Below are 17,046 nucleotides of genomic sequence, written 5' to 3' on the forward strand. Positions count from 1 at the left end.
CCACGGCTCGCCCCTTTAGTGCTTTGGCTCTGGCTCAGAGCCAGCACGCCTGCGCTCCCCATTCAGTGCCGTCTTCTCAGCTGACTTCTTGGCATTCAAAAGGCATGTCCAGTATTAAACTCCCATCCGCTTTCGAGTGCGTCTGACTTCATTCTGAAAAACTGCAGCCATGCTTGAGCTTGGCCAGGCATTGCTAGAAAGGCCGCACGGTGGGGCCCAGACATCGCTGTAGGACTATGCAGCTGGGGGGGGGTGCACAGGGGCAATACAAGCAACTTCCTATCTGAGCAAGGACTTCTTGGTTAACAGCGACTCAACAAGCCACTTACAACGACTGAAACGTAACACAAAAGGTCCCACATATTAAGGGGGAGGACAGGATCCGTTCTGGATGTCCGGACGGATCCCAAGGTTTCCGCAACCTGAAGACCGCTTCTGCTCATGCACGTGCAGCAAAACCCGGCAAAATACTTCTGGGTTTGCCGTTTTCGCATCCTGAAGTTTTACAAGGGGTTATGTAGCTGGAGGTGCTACTGTACTCAGTCCCAGCAGTGAGTGAACAAACTGAACCAGAGATTCTCTGCGTGCAAAACATCTCCACCCTCCCTGGGAGGCTATTCCTTGCAGAAGGAGCTGTAGACTCAGACAAGGGCCTGCTGGTGGCCACAGGAAGCTTCTAAAGAACCATGGGGGAAATTCATTGGAGAGGAGGCTGTCAGGGGCTGCTAGTCGTTATGGCTACATGCTCCCTTTCGGAGCAGAAGGAGCATGCTGGGAATAGCAGCAGCAGCAAGAGGAGGAGGAGGAGGAGGAGGAGGAGGAGGAAAGGGCTCATGCCCTGAGGCCACCAGGGGAAAGGGTGCCTTGGACGGAAAGGCCTTTGGGCTCCTCCTCCACCAGCCAAGCTCTTCTTAGGACTCGGCCACTAAGCGTTGGTCGGCTTTAAAAGGGGGTGAGACAAACATTGGGAGCAACATTGATCCAAGGCTACTGGGCACGATGGCGTTCCAGGTTCAGAGGCCCCAGCCTCTTCGTGCCCGTTGTCAGGGAGCAACAACAGTCTGCTTGGAGAGAGCTGGGGCTTCCTCTGAAGCCATCGAGGTGTCACAACCTAGGGCCATATATGAGCAGAGAGGCACGCAACTTTTCGTGTGTGGACTAGTAGCTACCTTGGACCTCTACAGGGTCAAAACAGTCAGGGTTAGGCAAATAGGTACTAAAATAGAAGACACTTTGGTTTTGTATTTTAACATAGGCATGAAGGTACTTAACTTATTGTGAAACAATGACATCTTCTTTTAAAAATGTAATTAACTATTCTCTTGCTGGAGGCTGAGTGGCAGAACACTCTAGAGAGACCTGTTCACCCTGGCTTTCAACATTTAATATGTCTGTCTGTCTGTCTGTCTGTCTGTCTATCTATCTATCTATCTATCTATCTATCTATCTAATTTATACACTGCCCTTCATCCAAGGATCACAGGGCAGTTCACAGTATAAAAACACACAAAGACATCACATAATAGCAAACAGAACAATAATCCCTACACAGTTTAAAAGGTCACTGATTGCTTAATCAGCCAAAGACCCAAGAGAAGAGGAACATTTTCCTTTAGCACCTAAAGATATCTGAGGAATACGCCAGGCAAGTCTCCCTGGGGAGAGCATTGCACAAGCAGGGAGCCACCACAGGAAAGGCCTCATTCCTGTGATGCCCCCCTCCCGGCCTCTCCTTTCCATTTTTAGGACTCACCTTAATTTTGTATTTTTAAGTTGCGCTAAATTGTTCTGAATATAGTGCAATGCTGTGTTTTAACATTAATGTTGCGTTTTAATTGTTGTAACCCACCCTGGGAACTTAGCGTGAAGGATGGGCAAACAACAGCAGCAGCAACAACAACAACAGCACAGAAGGTTCCTGCCTCCATGCAAAGGCTTAACTCAAAGGACAACCCAACACCCCAACCCTCATTGTGTCAGACAACCGCCTGCCTTTCAGCTGTGGTTGCTTCGCTTCCACATTAAAGATTCTCCCTGCACAAGAGCCAGGCAGGAACGAAGAACCTCAATACCGCAAAAACTGACACACACTGCTAAGAGAAAGCAGGAACACACACAAATAAGTGACTGTGGTTGCCCCCCCCAATGAAGATACAGAGCAATTGTTTCGGATTTCTTAAAATCCAGTGCACTCTAAACACCAAAAGCTAAAAGGATCTTTAAAATAATTTACAATTCTTGCATTATGCCATGAAGCAACTAGTGTGTTATCCAAGTATACATTTAATTAAGAACATAAAGTCTTCAAAGCTCTCTTAAACTTGGAAGATATCCCTCCCAGAGGTAGTTTTAACACAGCTGCATTGAGATGAATGTTCCCAGCTGCAGCTGCCCTCTGGTGGTTCAGCAGTAGAAAGGGATCAGCAGAGCTGTGAGGCCCTTTTCAAACATGGTCAAAGTCCCTCAGTCCCACCCCCATTCTGGGAGCTGAGGGTAATACAGTCATACCTCAGGTTACAGACGCATCAGGTTGCGTTTTTTTGGGTTGCGGACCGCCGAAACCCGGAAGTACCTGAATGGATTACTTCCAGGTTTCGGCGGTCGCGCATGCACAGAAGCACCAAATCGCAACCAGCGTGACTGCAGACGCGCCACTGCAGGTTGAGAACGCTGTGGGTTGCAAGCGTACATCCTGCACGGATCATGTTTGCAACCCGAGCGTCCGATGTACAGGGGTCTTCCGGGCCCTCTCAGGCAGCGCCGAAAGCATACTGCCACCTGCTGCGCAATATATTTCCATGATTTTAATAGTCAAAGGACATTCTTTTGATCAGGCTTGCCCTAGAAACAACCAATTTTATTCAGAGTTCCCAATGTTCCTCTGGTGCAATGCACACCCCCAGCCCAGACTCCTCCACTTCCCACTCAGATGCCCAGGGGGCTCCCTCCGGCGCAGTGGGGCCAATCCTGTCTCCTGCAACTCTGCAACACTGCCTCAAACAGGAGAACCTCCCAGCTGTACTCAAGAGACACCAGGAAGTGAACCTAGCACCTTCTGCACACGAAAACACATGAACCTCCACTGAGCAGCTTCCCTAAGTATTCAAATTTTGACATTTTCATGGAATCGTAGAATTGCAGGGTTGGGAGGGACCCTGAGGATCACGCAGTCCGGCCCCCTGCAAGGCAGGAGTGTGCAGCTGCCCCATGCAGGGATTGAACCTGCAATCTTGGCGTTATCAGCCCCGTGTTCCCCCAACTGAACTATCCATACTACTGTTTGTATAAGGCAACTGTCATCCACTCCGGGGTCTCAGATCAAGAGACCAAATGTTCCTCTCCAAGGACAATTTGAACATACGGAAGACATACTCATCGCTGACAGCCAGCCATCCAAACTCTGCTTAGAAGCCTCCAAGGAAGGGGAGTTCGCCACCTCTCACGAGAGCCAAACACCTCTTACTGTCAGAAAGCTCTTCCTGATGTTTAGTCAGAATCTCCTTTTCACATCTTGTGAGAGGGCAGGCAGCACGTAAATGCTGTTGCAGATAAGCAGAACCCTGAAGCCAGCTCACACTCCCCAAATGCTAACATGGCCCTCCCCAAAGAGGGAAAGAGAGGGAGACCAAGAAGACTGGGCCGCACAGCGCACAAGAATGGCCATGCTCCCACGCTGAACGGCTTTGAGCAGGCTTGCCCCAAAAGGGCTGGTGCCACTGGGCATGTGGAGGACGCCGTCTCGTAAAAGGCCTGACTCTCTGGCCATTTAGACCAGTTCTGCCTGCTCTGACTCCAGGGTCCCAGGTCCCGATCCCCTTTAAGCGGAGCTGCCAGGGATCGAACCTGGGAACTTCTGCGTAGGAAGGCAAGCGCTCGGCCAAGGAAATAGGAGTCCCAGCCCTAGCCCACCAGGTCTACGGCAGGGCTTGGCAGACCACCAAAGGGCGGCTGCTGCCCTGCAAGGAAGGAATACCTGCTGAGAGTCTGAGGGTCCTGCTCCTGCCTCTCTCCACCGGGCCTAGGGTGGAGGTCAGACAGACCTCAAAGGGACCGCTGCTGCCCAGCAGAGAGTCCTGTTTACATTCAATTTAAAAATTCATTTTTTAATTGTGTTTTTTATTTGTTTTTATTTGTTGGGGGGTGTTTCTGTTTATAGTTTGATTATGTATTTTGTGTTTTTATCTTGTAATTTTATCTTGTGAACTGCCCTGAGACCTGTGGGTACAGAGCGCTATATAATTTTTAATAAATAATTATAAATACTGCACATTAAAAGGAGAAGCATGAGCCGAGGCAGCATCGATTTCAAGCAGCAAGTATAAGCTGCTCCCAGAAGCCCCTTTGGGTGCTCTACTTCCACATTCCCACTGTGCTTCCATCCGGGCTCAGCAGCTGATTCCAGCAGCATTGCTCCCCCAGCTTGGCTGATCCGTCCTCCGTTACAAACAGCAAATCTGAAAAGTCAGCATTACAGCCAGACGGCTACAACTCCATTAATAATGCAATAGCTGCATTGGCTTGAATGACAAGCAAGGTTGGGGGGCGGAGGGGCTTCTAGGTTAAAAGCTGCCATGGGCAGACTGCTGCCGGGGGGGGGGGAGAGTCTAATGGGCACGGATTTTGGTGCTTCCCTGGGAGGGACAATCTGAAGGAAGGCACATGCTGAAAATTAGCAGAGTTTGGAGGATGTCTCTAGCCCACCCCTCTCTCTGTTGTGCTAGCTTTCTACTTGCAGCTTTGTGGTTTAAAAAATAAATAATTTGAAAAGTTATTACTAATAGGGTCCCCAGCCTGTATTCTGAAGTAATAGTCTAGGCAACTACCGTATTTTTTGCTCTATAAGACTCACTTTTTCCCTCCTAAAAAGTAAGGGGAAATGTGTGTGCGTCTTATGGAGCGAATGCAGGCTGTGCAGCTATCCCAGAAGCAATCCCTCTTGCTGTTCTGGCTTCTGAGAATCAGAATATTTTTTTTCTTGTTTTCCTCCTCCAAAAACTAGGTGCGTCTTGTGGTCTGGTGCGTTTTATAGAGCGAAAAATACGGTAAATCTTCCTGCTGCCTATGTAGAAATGGTCGAATGATTTATTAAACAGCAGGTGAGTGACTTGCCTGAAACCATCTTGCTCCCTAATAAGCCAAGGCCCTGACTCAACTATTCAGACTTTTAAAAGGTCAAAGTCAAGGCTTTTACCTGGTTCCTGGAAATGAAATGGAGGCAGGTGTAGTTCAACTGATGTGCTGTGTGCTTTGTGGGGCAAGCTCCAGTCAACCATCCAATTTTAGAGTTCCAAATGCTCTTCAAATGAACACTGAATGTCTTCCTACTAGTATAAGCTAAATCTTAACCAATTTGCCTACCTACAGTGAGTCACTACACTCTGGCTCCTGAAAAGCTCCTCTGACCTCCAGAATTGGTCCGGCTGCATCCCCACCCCCTGTCCCCAGGCAACTGCTGTGTTTTTTGCAGAACTGGGGGGGGGGGGGGTGAGGTGCTGATCATGAAGATGGCTTTGAGTTGCAAAAAGCACCTCCTAAGAGTTAATTCCACTCAGAACAAGACCGAACCTTGAGGTCCTCTCCCATGAGTAACATTTCCTCTTGTCCTCCCCAATGTTAAAGGGAGGCTTTCTCCTCCCTGCACAAACACACCCACCCGCTGCCCTAAAGGAAGAGGTTAGGCAAGATCGCCTGGCTCACGATGTGACCAAATTAGGAAACAAACTCCAAAAGGCTCCAAGATGGACATCAGACACAGTGGCCTGCACTTAGCCTCTGACCAGCGCTGCTTTGAGGCTGCACATACAAGGCCAAGCGTCCCAAGGCACTGCCCCAACGGTAGACACAGAGGCACTCTCCCAGCGGCTTCACACATTATGTTTCTAGGTGTAGACCAAGTGCGTGCCAAAACACTCGTGCCATGCAAAATAGGTTCATTGAGGGCACGGCAAATGGCTTGGAGCTCCTTGCTGAGCATATTGTGGTGAACTTGCTTTGCCTCTGCGTGATGTGCATGTGGCGTGGCCCTGGCCCTCACGTCTTCCTTGTGGGTTTCCCAGAAGCATGTGGAGGGCCACTGAGGGAAGCAGGATCGTGGACCAGAAGGACTGCTGTCTGGCTATCAAGCCATCAAACAGCCCCAGCCTAAGCTGCCCATTCCACGCAGTCTGGGGGACAAGGTCTGCTAACTTCCTGCCCGCAACGGAAATGGCTTTTGCTCTAGGTCAAGCCTGGGCCACCAGACGCTGGACCCCAACCGCCCTGGCCAAAGACAGGGAAGGTGGGAGTTGTTGTCCAGAGACAGCTGGAGGGCCATGGGGACACCATGCCTCTGCCCTAGGTAATACAGGAACCAGAGCAGAGCGGTTGCTTGCTGGCAATTCTGCAGATGCTCCCACTCTGCTCTGGAAACAATCTCTAGGCCGCAGGTCGGGCTCAACATGCCTGTTGTTCTGCTCAAACAAAGATTGTACAGACTAGCGTGGCAGGCCATGAAGAAATGGTGCGCCTGTCAACGAGCTGGGTCATAGAATAATAAACCGTAGAGTTGGAAGGGACCCCAAGAGTCATCTAGTCCAGCCCCCTGCAATGCAGGAATCTCAACCGAAAAGGCACGTTCCAGCCACTATAGAAGAGACGGAACTAAGCAACTTTCCCTGCATCCGACAGACTGAGCGCGTCTTCCAGCCAACAGCAATCTGGGGCATTGCAGAAGGTAGTCTCAAAAGCCAGACCCCAACACTTCACCCATTGCCCAGCCAATAAAAAGGCTAGAGAGGTTGGAAAGGGTCAGATGCCCACCTCTTTCCAACATCCCCCCCTTATCTGGGAATCTGGTTTTATGCAAACCCAAAGCCTCATGATGAAGAGAAGCCTTGTGACCAGGGGTGGGGGACCTTCTACGTCATGGGCAGCCTAGACGGGCCATGGGTGGGGCCAAAGCATTACCCTCCCCTCCCACTCACCCGCATCCACCCCCCACCCCCACCCCATTCACAGCCTCCGACTGATTAGCCTGCAACAAAAGAATTTCCGCCCGATTTCTGTTCTAACTTGCCTGGGGAGGTGGGGGGGGGGGGTTCAAGCTAGAAAGAGAGACGACATGGCCTCTTATGGATATATTTCCAAGCTGACAGGCATAACGCAGCAGCATCTCCTGACTGAAGGGTATGGCTATATATGGCAGGGGCACAAGGCCAGGAAAGGGGGGGGGGAGAACAGGGAGCTGGATTCCCAAACTTGCATCGTCTATTTTTACACCAGTGGTTTGAGAATTCCTGCTTTTGGAAGCTGTGGGTAAACAAAGACACACAGATAATTGGGGGGGGCAAGGAGAGAGGGGAAAAGACAAGAGTCAAGGGAGACATCTGCCTTCTTGCAGAGAAGCCAGTTCCCAAATCCGTTTTACTTTATGACTGCACATTTTGGAGAAGGACCATTTATCAAACATTTCTGGGCTTCCAATGCAACCTGGATTCAAAAGCAGCTCCATTGTGGAAGAATCCAAATAGACTTTCCCCTTGTGCTTTGAAGTCAGTCGGGAGAGGAGGACAGCACGGTGCAGCCTGCAGAGACTGTGCCATATCAGAAGGAAGCGGAAGGGGATGCAGGGGGGGGGGGAAGGAGGAAAGAGCATCATTCAACGCTCCTTTGAGTGAAGCGCTCAGTCACCGCGTTTGGGCTAGAAAGGAGTGGATTCCAAGGAAGGTGGCACCAGGTAATTGCTCTGAGCAGGTAGCTCAGTTCTTGGAAGGCGGCGATGGGTGAGAGCGCCTGCCTTTCAACTCACGCCTTCCACTCGCAAAACACTCAGTGAAGGTCTCCCTCTACAGACACTTCCCCTCCCACTCCATGGACTCCTTTGTGCTGATTCAGCACCTCCAATTCCCTGCGGACGGGATTGATCTGGTTCCCCAGCAGCTGACAGGAGCCACAAGATGAACCCAAGAGGCACATTTCAGAGAGGAAACCCGGTTTTAGGGGACTGTGTTTTGCTCAGGCACAGCCAACAACCACTGCTCACTGCCCGACAACCTTGCAAGGCAGAGAAGTATCATCCCCGCTTATGGGGGTGGCCCTGAAGCAGAGAGGGAGAGTGTGGCTTGCCTAGGACTACGTAGTGAGTTCACAGCAAAGGCCAGAAGCAAACGTGGGACTTCCTGTAGACCTGGGCGCTACGCTCACCAACTCTGCATGTATGGGAAACGTTAAGATGCCTTCAGAAGTCAGAGGGGAGCTCCACAGGTCTCCCAGGGGCTTAACACCGAGTCCTCAACAACTGCACAGCCCCTGGTGCCCACCTGCCTCTTCCCACCCTTTCCTCCTCCATACTCTTTGAAACCCGGATCTTAGAAGCAGAACAAGCTCTGCCACCCAAAGCAGGAAATGCACCTCATTTGCCAGGGTTATCCTGCCTGCAGAACCCATTTCCTTGGGGCAGGCCTGGGACTTTCCCTGCTTCAGGAAACCCACGGATTTCAACGCAGTGTCTCTCCAGAGAAGCTCAGCACTCCTCTCATGCCATCCTTGGCAAGCCACGTGCAGAGGGGCACAGGCCTGCACCAGCCCGAGGGGCAGAGTTGCCCCCCTCTGCCCAGTCTCCTCTCTGCCTTCGTTTCCTCACCCGCCATGCTGAAAAACACCAAGGCAGCAGCAGCAGCTGAGTTTTCACTGCCCTTTTATGGTAGAAAAATGAAAACTGCCTACACAGCAGCAGCAACAGCAGCAGCAGCAGCAAGAGCAGAGAGACACGGCAGCGGAAACTTGCCATTTGTTGTGGTTTTGGCAAGGAGTCAATGGAGCATGTTCCTCGCTACCCGATTGAGAAGGGCGACCACCACTTAGGCGTTGAAAGAGGAAGGAAGTCGGAGGGGGCAGAAGAGCGCGGAGGCATCGCACGCTGGACACCCTTGGGCTTGCATCTGAAAACGCCTAGTAAGCTACTGGCAGGAGCTGAATAAACACCGCAAGCGGCACATGGATTGATGCCTATTTCCAATGCTGCCGGCGTGATGCCTACAGCCCTGCCCCCACCCCAAGGCTGTGTCACACTCTCGTGTGACCAAGGGAGAGAATTGAGGGAGTAGCTATCTGCAAATGGTTTCCATTGAGCTCTATGGAACAAGATGAATGGGCTGCTGTAAGGGACGCAGAAAAGGGGGAGAGAAGAGCCTGCCCCTGCTGGATCGGCACAGTGTCCCTCCCGGCCAAGCAGATGCCTCAATGGGAAAACCCAGAAGGAGGACCAGAGCGCAAGAGAACTCTCCTCTCCTGGTGTTCAGAAGCATTACAGTCTCCGACTTCACCCCCTTTGTTAGGTTGGGGGCAGAATCAACACACACACACACACACACACACACACCCCAAATGGCTGCCTACATGCCCATGCAAGAAGGGAAAACAAGGCCGGGCATCCAGGGACCCTGATGCACTGCAGGAAGAACTTTCCCTCTTCCCCCCAGAGAACGGGTCTGCGGACAGCCCAAGAGACACTCATGGGGGTCCCTGCTAGGTGCCACTGAAGAGAAGTCCACCTGCTGGTCAGAACAACTTTCCCCCTCCCAGCCTCAGGATGTTCACTTTCCTCCAAAAAGCCAGAGATGGGGGAAATGTCATGGACCAGGCCTGCATGCGAAGCTGCACAGAGCCATGAAGGAAGAAATGAAGGCAGCGTCAAGGGTCTACCGGCCTCATCACTGCCCGGAGGATGGCCAGAATACAAGCGGCAGCCAAGCCCCTTGATCAACGCACAGATCTTATTGGAAATCAGCTGGCGACAGAGCATGTCCATTCTTGCCCCATCAGCAAAGCTTTCGGGGAAGAGGGCAAGCCGGACAGGGGGGGGGTGTTCAAAAATGTGTCGCCAGAAAGCAGGAGGGGAAGCGGAGAGCAAGAATGGGCAGATGCCTCTTAAGGCCACGGGAGGAGGAAGGGAATTGCAAAACGGGTATTGAGCAATGGTCCCTGTGCTCAGAACTGGGAGGGGATGATCTGGCCAAGGAAGACTGCTGAGTAATGCTTGTAATGTATGAAAAACTATGGGAAAATGGACTATTATTTTTAATGAATTAAGAGAAAATAAGATAAGCAGATAAAAAAAAAAGAATGACAATGGTAACCATGGAAGGGCAGAGGGAAGTCAAGGGATTCATAGAATCCTAAATGAGGAGGTGAATGACGTGTTTGAATTTAAATATGTTATGAAAAAATTAATAAATATATATATATATATTTTAAAAAAGACTGCTGACAGGAAGGTACGGGCCAGCCCTGTTTGAGACTCCGCTGCTGCCTTCACTAACCTCCCGCTGTTCTGAAATACAGCTCCCATCAACGCCAACTCATGGGAACTGCAGGACAAAACCTCTGAAGGGTAGCAGAGGCTGTCACACTGGCTGGCCTGCCCTTATTAGAAGAAAAAGAGAGAAATATCCACCCTTGAGGACATCTCCAAAGTGGTGTTTTGCTTTGCCCTTTGCTCCATGCCAGTTATCTGCTACAGTATGTAGGTGTGTATCTCAGGGAGCTGGGCAGCAGCCCCAGGTCAGGGGCAGAGCGGGCAATTTGCCCAGAGATGGCCCCGGGCTCAGTTCCCTGGCATCTTCCCAGCTACAAGGAACATGGGGCAGGAGGATCTTGCTGAAAGGCCCGTTGGAGACCCCGAGGGAGGCGGACCCCCAGCCCGACACAGCAAGAGGCAGCTTCATGCGCTCATGCTTCCGGGCAGCAAGCGAAGGTCACACTGTCCTGCCAAGCTTTTCCCTTTGTGAGCCGTTAATCTGAGAATTCTGGCTGCGAGTTGCTCCTCCCAGGCTCTCTGCGTGTTTCAGTAACGTTATCATTTACAGAGACAATTCAGACATTTACAGCTGGAAGGGCAGCTGCTTTCTGCTTTCAGTGCTGTGGCCACCTTGAGCCCTGGTCAGGAGCTGGAGCCAAGCCTAGGTCAGCAATAAAACAAAGCACCCGGTGCCAGTGATGTTAACCCTTTATTCAAAGAAACAAAACAGTGCAGGCCTAGTGATCATTGCAACCAATGCGAGGACTGATGGCCCCCTCCTTCCCACTGCTCCCTAAGACTTCTCCCCCAGCAGCCTAAGGCTCTGTGGTCTTGTCTTTCATTGCTTCTCTCTTTTCAGACCTCTTCTGGTTCTGGGAGACTGGGGGAGGGAGGGAGCAGGTAGTAGCAGTAGGGAGATCTCCCTGGCTTCTTCAGCAGCCTGCCTCAGCCCCTCTGCTTCTGTCTTTGATTCTAGACTTCTCTCTGCCCCAGCCTCTCCCTGCTCACTAAGCCCTGCTGCCTCTTCAGCTTCTGACACCTCCTTCTCCCAGTCTGCTCCCTCTTCTCCCTCTGGCCACTCAACATCATCATTTCATTTACTGAATTTATATACAGTGGTACCTCTGATTATGAACTTAATTCATTCCAGAGGTCCGTTCTTAAGCTGAAACCGTTCTTATCTTGAGGCACGCTTTCGCTAATGGGGCCTCTGGCGTGCAATTTCCATTCGCGTCCTGGGGCAAAGTTTGCAACCAGGAGCTACTACTTCCGGGTTAGAAGAGTCCCTACCCAAAGCATTCGTAACCAGAAGAGTTCGTAACCGGAGGTACCACTCTACCGCCCTATACCCAGAGGTCTCAGGGCGGTTCACAGTAAAAATCACAACAACAAAAATAAAAATAATCCAATACACACACACAACCCAAAAAGAGCCACCTTTTAAAGGGTATAGGATGTTGATTGGTTAAGCAAAGGCCTGGTTAAAGTGGAACATCTTCGCCTGGCGCCTAAAGGTGTATAACGAAGGTGCCAGGCGAACTTCCCTTGGGAGAGCATTTCACAGACAGGGAGTCACTGCAGAGAAGGCCCCGTTCATCCCCACCACCACCCCACCCCCAGGCTCTGAGCTTTCTTCCCTTAGAGGTTATCTTGGGGGTTCCCCAGCTGGTGCCTCCCATCACGCTTCTGCATCCAACCAGTCCATGACAGGTAACATAAAACCTCTCAAGCAAATCAATCATGGATGATACCAGCCATCTTTTCTTTTATTGAATTGAAGAACTGGGGGGGCTTCTAGGCACCCCAACTCCCATCATCCCCAACAAGTGTCCAGCCTGCCTCTATTCTAAGCAAGGAGGACATTCAGACTCCCTTCCTGGCAGGACACAACTGCGGCATCACAAGCATCAGAAAGCAGAGGGACCAGAAGAGGCACAAGCATGGCACTCGTTCCTCGTTGCTCCGAATGGACGAGAAGGGCCCGAAACAACTGGTTCAAATGGCAATAACGGGGTTTTGAGAAACTTTAGGAAGAGCTTCCCGATGGCATGAGCCAATCAGCCTTGGGAAGGCGTGCCTAAGAAGCAGGGGGTGGAAGGACCTTTCTCAACAGAAGCTGGGTGGTCACCCGCCGGGGTGCCTAGCGCAGCCGATTTCTTGCAATGACAAGGGATTGGGCTAGAGGTCCCTTCCGACACTCGCATCCTGAGAAGACGTGCAGCTTAGAGGCTGGCATGATGACACTGTGGAGGAGCAGGGAAGCGTTTCTCCATCTCTGAGGAAGCATCTACCACCCACCTAGGTGATTGTACGTAGAATGTCTACCCCCCCCGCCCATTTTTTATTTTGGTTCATATAGAGGGAATGCAAGGAGGTAGGACTGAGAGTGGGAGAGAGATTGTACAGGTGGGTGGAAGTAGCGTCAAGATTTCAGAGACGAAAACAGGGAGTGTATTAATCTCTGAGGATCTCTGTTCTGGTTAAGGGGCCAACAGGAAAGGAGAGCTCACTGCGCTCGGCTGCCTAAAAGGGAGCTGGCAGAAGCAGGCAGCCAAGCCTCTCACCCTTCTGACCTGCCTCCGTTCCCCATGCACCCAAAGGGATGCTGTGCACTACTTCAAGGATGGGTTGTTACCATGGCAACAGGATCTTTCACCTCCCGACCATCCAGCTCGCTGGAATCGCTGCCGCGTCCTGTGCTGAGACTGCAAAGGAGAGCATACAGCTGCCTCTGCCCATAATATACAAGGGGATAGACAATCCTGGCAAAGAAACCGCCACCGTCAGCAAGTTACGCCGTCTGCTTAAGAAACAAGCAGGCGTGTGCGTGCCCTGTGTCCAAGCCAATCATCTGGGGCAGCAAATGCCGGGGGCGGGGGCGGTAGCCAAGCTGCTTAACCGCCAGCATCCATAGGGGACGAGAACTAAGAGGTTAAACGGCTTCTAAATTTACCAGGGGGTTGGAAGAGGGTTGCAGCTGTCAAGCAAGGAAGTAGGTGGGGAGAAAAACAGTATCTAGAAATTCCTTTGAAAGCCAAGTTCTGACTTCAGCTTTGAAGAGTGGACAACCAGAAGGCGCTCTTTCTTTTCGGCAAATACTTAAGGCACAAAGGCAACTGACTTAAAGAGATTAAGAACATAAGGTGAGCCCTGCTGGATCAGGCCCGTGGCCCTTCTAGTTTAGCATTTTGCCAACCAGAGGCCTGGGGGAAGCCGCAAAGCAGGAGCCCTTCCTGCACTTTCCAGCAACTGGTACTCAGAAGCAAAACTGCCTTCTCCCATGGAGGCAGAGAAAAGCCATTGTGGCTATTAGCCATCGATAGCTGTCTCCTCTTCCGTGAATTTGACTCTTTTAAAGCCATCCAAGTTGGTGGCCATCCCCGTCTCCTGTGGGAGAGAGTTCCTCAGTTTAACAATGTGCTGCATGAAGAAGTCCTTCCTTTTGTCTGTCTTGACTCTTCCAAGGATGTCCACAAGTCCCAGCGTTAGCAGAGAGGGAGAAAAACTTTTCTCTATCCCCTTTCTCCACACCAGGCATCGTTTTATAATGCCAACTCTTCGCTAATCTAAGAAATCCCAGATGTTGGAGCCTTCCTGTTTTCCTGAAACAGGCATTTAAGCCCATAGGCCTGCGATTTCCAGGATCCTCTCTTGATCCCATTTTAAAAAATTGGTGTTGCATTGTCCACTTTCCAGTCCTCAGCTTATCAGAACCTCAGAGAAGGTTCAGTACGTTTCCGAGCACAATTCAAAGTGTTGGTGCTGACCTTTAAAGCCCTAAACGGCCTCAAAGGCCCAGTATACCTGAAGGAGCGTCTCCACCCCCATCGTTCAGCCCGGACACTGAGGTCCAGCACTGAGGGCCTTCTGGTGATTCCCTCACTGCGAGAAGCCAAGTTACAGGGAACCAGGCAGAGGGCCTTCTCGGTAGTGGCGCCCTCCCTGTGGAACGCCCTCCCTTCAGATGTCAGAGAGAACAACAACTACCAGACTTTTAGAAGACATCTGAAGGCAGCCCTGTTTAGGGAAGCTTTTAATGTTTGATGTATCATAGAATTTTAATATTCTTTTGGAAGCCGCCCAGAGTGGCTGGGGAAACCCAGCCAGATGGGCGGGGTATAAATAATAAATTATTATTATTATTATTATTATTATTATTATTATTATTATTATTATTATTATTATTCTATTTAACTACTGTGGCTGATAGTGTTGCAGGAAACCCCCCCCCATCATTCAGTTTGTACAAACTCAACACACACACACTACATACACTGCGCTTCTGTTATAAATTCATAGAAAATCAACCATATATCGGATTTGCACTGTTCTACTTTTATTTTACTCCATGAAGGAAGGACTACAAAATGGGGAAGGTTTGATACAGGGCAGCCATAATCCCTTGCGCATTCTAGCACATCCACAGGAGCCCTGCCCAGTTGCTATGCCAACCCTGATGGTCCTAGACAGAAGACCATCAAGGTCACAAAGAACTTGCATATAGGAGTGGATTCAGCATGGACTGGAACAAAGGACAATGATCAGATCTTCCCTCTGGGGGCAGGAAACTGCAAACTCCCCTTTGTCACCTGGAAAGTACTCATGGGGAAGGGGAAAGGGGGAACCAGCCAGGTAACAAGATATTCAGGTTACCTCCACAACTCCTCCCTCAACCCCTCCTTTTTGTGATGTAGTTGTGATGTAGTTGTAATGTAGTTGTGATGTAGTCTTAGGGGTGTAGTTTGGGGGATTGTTGTTGTTTGGGGGATTAGTAACTAATAAAAGTTGGGGTCTTCTTTTGTTCTGGGCTTCCATTTTGCTTCATCTTATTGTGGGTGGGAGTCCTGTGGCGACAGTTTCCAAGCCTACAGGCTGCTGTTTTGCTCCAAATTGTCCTGGTTGGTGTCTTTGTTTTTGCCCAAGGGAGCCCTTGGATTCCTCCATTAACAATAGGACTTGGTGGAATTTGATTTGAACACGTCGCAAATCAAAACACCGCAAGCCACTGGTGCCAGACGGAGCCACTCCTGCCTGGAAAGTTCTGACATGGCTGCGACCACTGGTACAATTGCAACTCCTGCCCACAGCCACAGCATTTTTGCCTTTTGTGGGGCTGGCAACCACCAGCTCTGCTGAGCAGCCAGGCTCCTCCCTCCTGGCAACAGCCATGCACAGCATCAAGCAGCAGGGGAGGACAGAAGACCAACCACATTTTGTTGCCACCTCGCCTTGAACTTTTCCACTCCGCCTGGTCATTAGAACTTGTACTCTATTTTCCTTCTCCCTCCCAATCTGTTTTCCTTTTGTGACATGCCTATCGGCAGGGAATGTCTCTTCCCCCCCCCCCTCTCTCTCTTTGGGACCTGTAAACTGCTGCAGGATTCTTCTTTGGCAGAAGAGAGGGACAAAATTAAACAAGCAAGCACCTACTACCCAGCCATTAGGTCTGTTATTATCGATGCAATACGGTAAATGCATTTGAAGAATGCAAGCCGGCAGGAGGCAATTCTTTTGGAGTCTAAAGACGTCCATGTACAGCACGAGACATTAAGTAGCATGTGAATGACTGTTGGTGTTTGATGAATGAAGCTTTTAACCACCACTCCCCCCACCCACCCACCCACCCACTCCAGCGACCAACAGGATTATAATGGAAGTCCTGGCTGAATATCTAGGGGTCCATTCAGACATCACAACATGAGCCCCAGGTAGACAACCCAGGACGTAACTGCAACACTGCTTTTGCTGATTGCTAAGAGGGGAGTGAATGGTAGACAGTCCCTGGCTCCACCTTCTTCCAGGAAGTCCCCTGCAAAGGGAGCTTCTTCTGCAAAGACTTGCTTGCCTTGCACTGCTGCATCAGGGCTTTTCAGCTGCCCACTGCCTCCCCCCCAACTGCATGTCCTCTTGTCATGGGTCATGCCACACAGCGGCCACGTGGGTTTTCTGGAAAATTCTGAATGGGATTTCTTCCCCCTACTTAATTTTCAGATGCCCTAAATATCAACTGGTAGAAGGCAATGTTTCCTCCCGCTCTGCCAGGGCAGGAGGATATTGGAAGCATTTACTTCCCGGTTTAATCCGAGTTTGATATGTCCAAACTGTGGCAAAAATTATGTTTCAATCCTCGCTCATTTCAGTAGCTTTGGATGTAAAAGCAAAACCACGGCTACAAATTCTGTAACACAATGTGTTTTTAGAAACTGAATTCTCCACACCAAATAAGAAAGTAATTGCAATTGTTCACAGCCATTTCCTCACCTTCTTTGCCAAAGAAATTAAAGAACACAGACACCATGCGAGAGACAGGTAAGCCAAAGAAAAAGATGGTCACCACAACGAATCTCTAGCAAGGCCACCAAGCCCCACTCTGCACGTGAAACTCCACACTGCTGAAATTACAGTGCCTCATGTGGTAACAGGTATGCCCAAGATCATGAGCCTTTGGGGCATTCCAGGAACTGAGAGACCTCAGCAGACACCCATACATTTAGGAGTTCAAGGGATGATCTCTTGCACACTGCGCTCTCTCCAGGGCTGCAAGGGGAACTCCTTGGATGAAGGCTTGCAGGAGTAATGCCTGAATGTGACAGGCAGCTAAACAAAAGGCTCTTAAGGTCTCGGGCTCAACAGAGCCCCATGGATTCTGTCTCGCTTTTAGGGAGAGTATTCCAGCTACCGGAAAAGAGAGACTTACATAGGATTAACTCTGGCCATGCACAGATCAATGGCACCACCTAGTGGTTCTCACTCTCCAATATTCCAATTCT

At 50.4% G+C, this 17,046-nt stretch overlaps 1 protein-coding gene across 1 annotated transcript in view; it reads right to left on the reverse strand.

Annotated features, from left to right (window-relative positions):
• Positions 1-17,046, reverse strand: part of RNF216 (ring finger protein 216) — a 77,304-nt gene that overhangs the window by 35,073 nt on the left and 25,185 nt on the right. The window lies entirely within an intron of this gene.

The sequence above is a fragment of the Podarcis vaucheri genome, assembly GCF_965113315.1.
Source record: "Podarcis vaucheri genome assembly, chromosome: 14".
Classification (NCBI taxonomy): Eukaryota; Metazoa; Chordata; class Lepidosauria; order Squamata; family Lacertidae; genus Podarcis; species Podarcis vaucheri.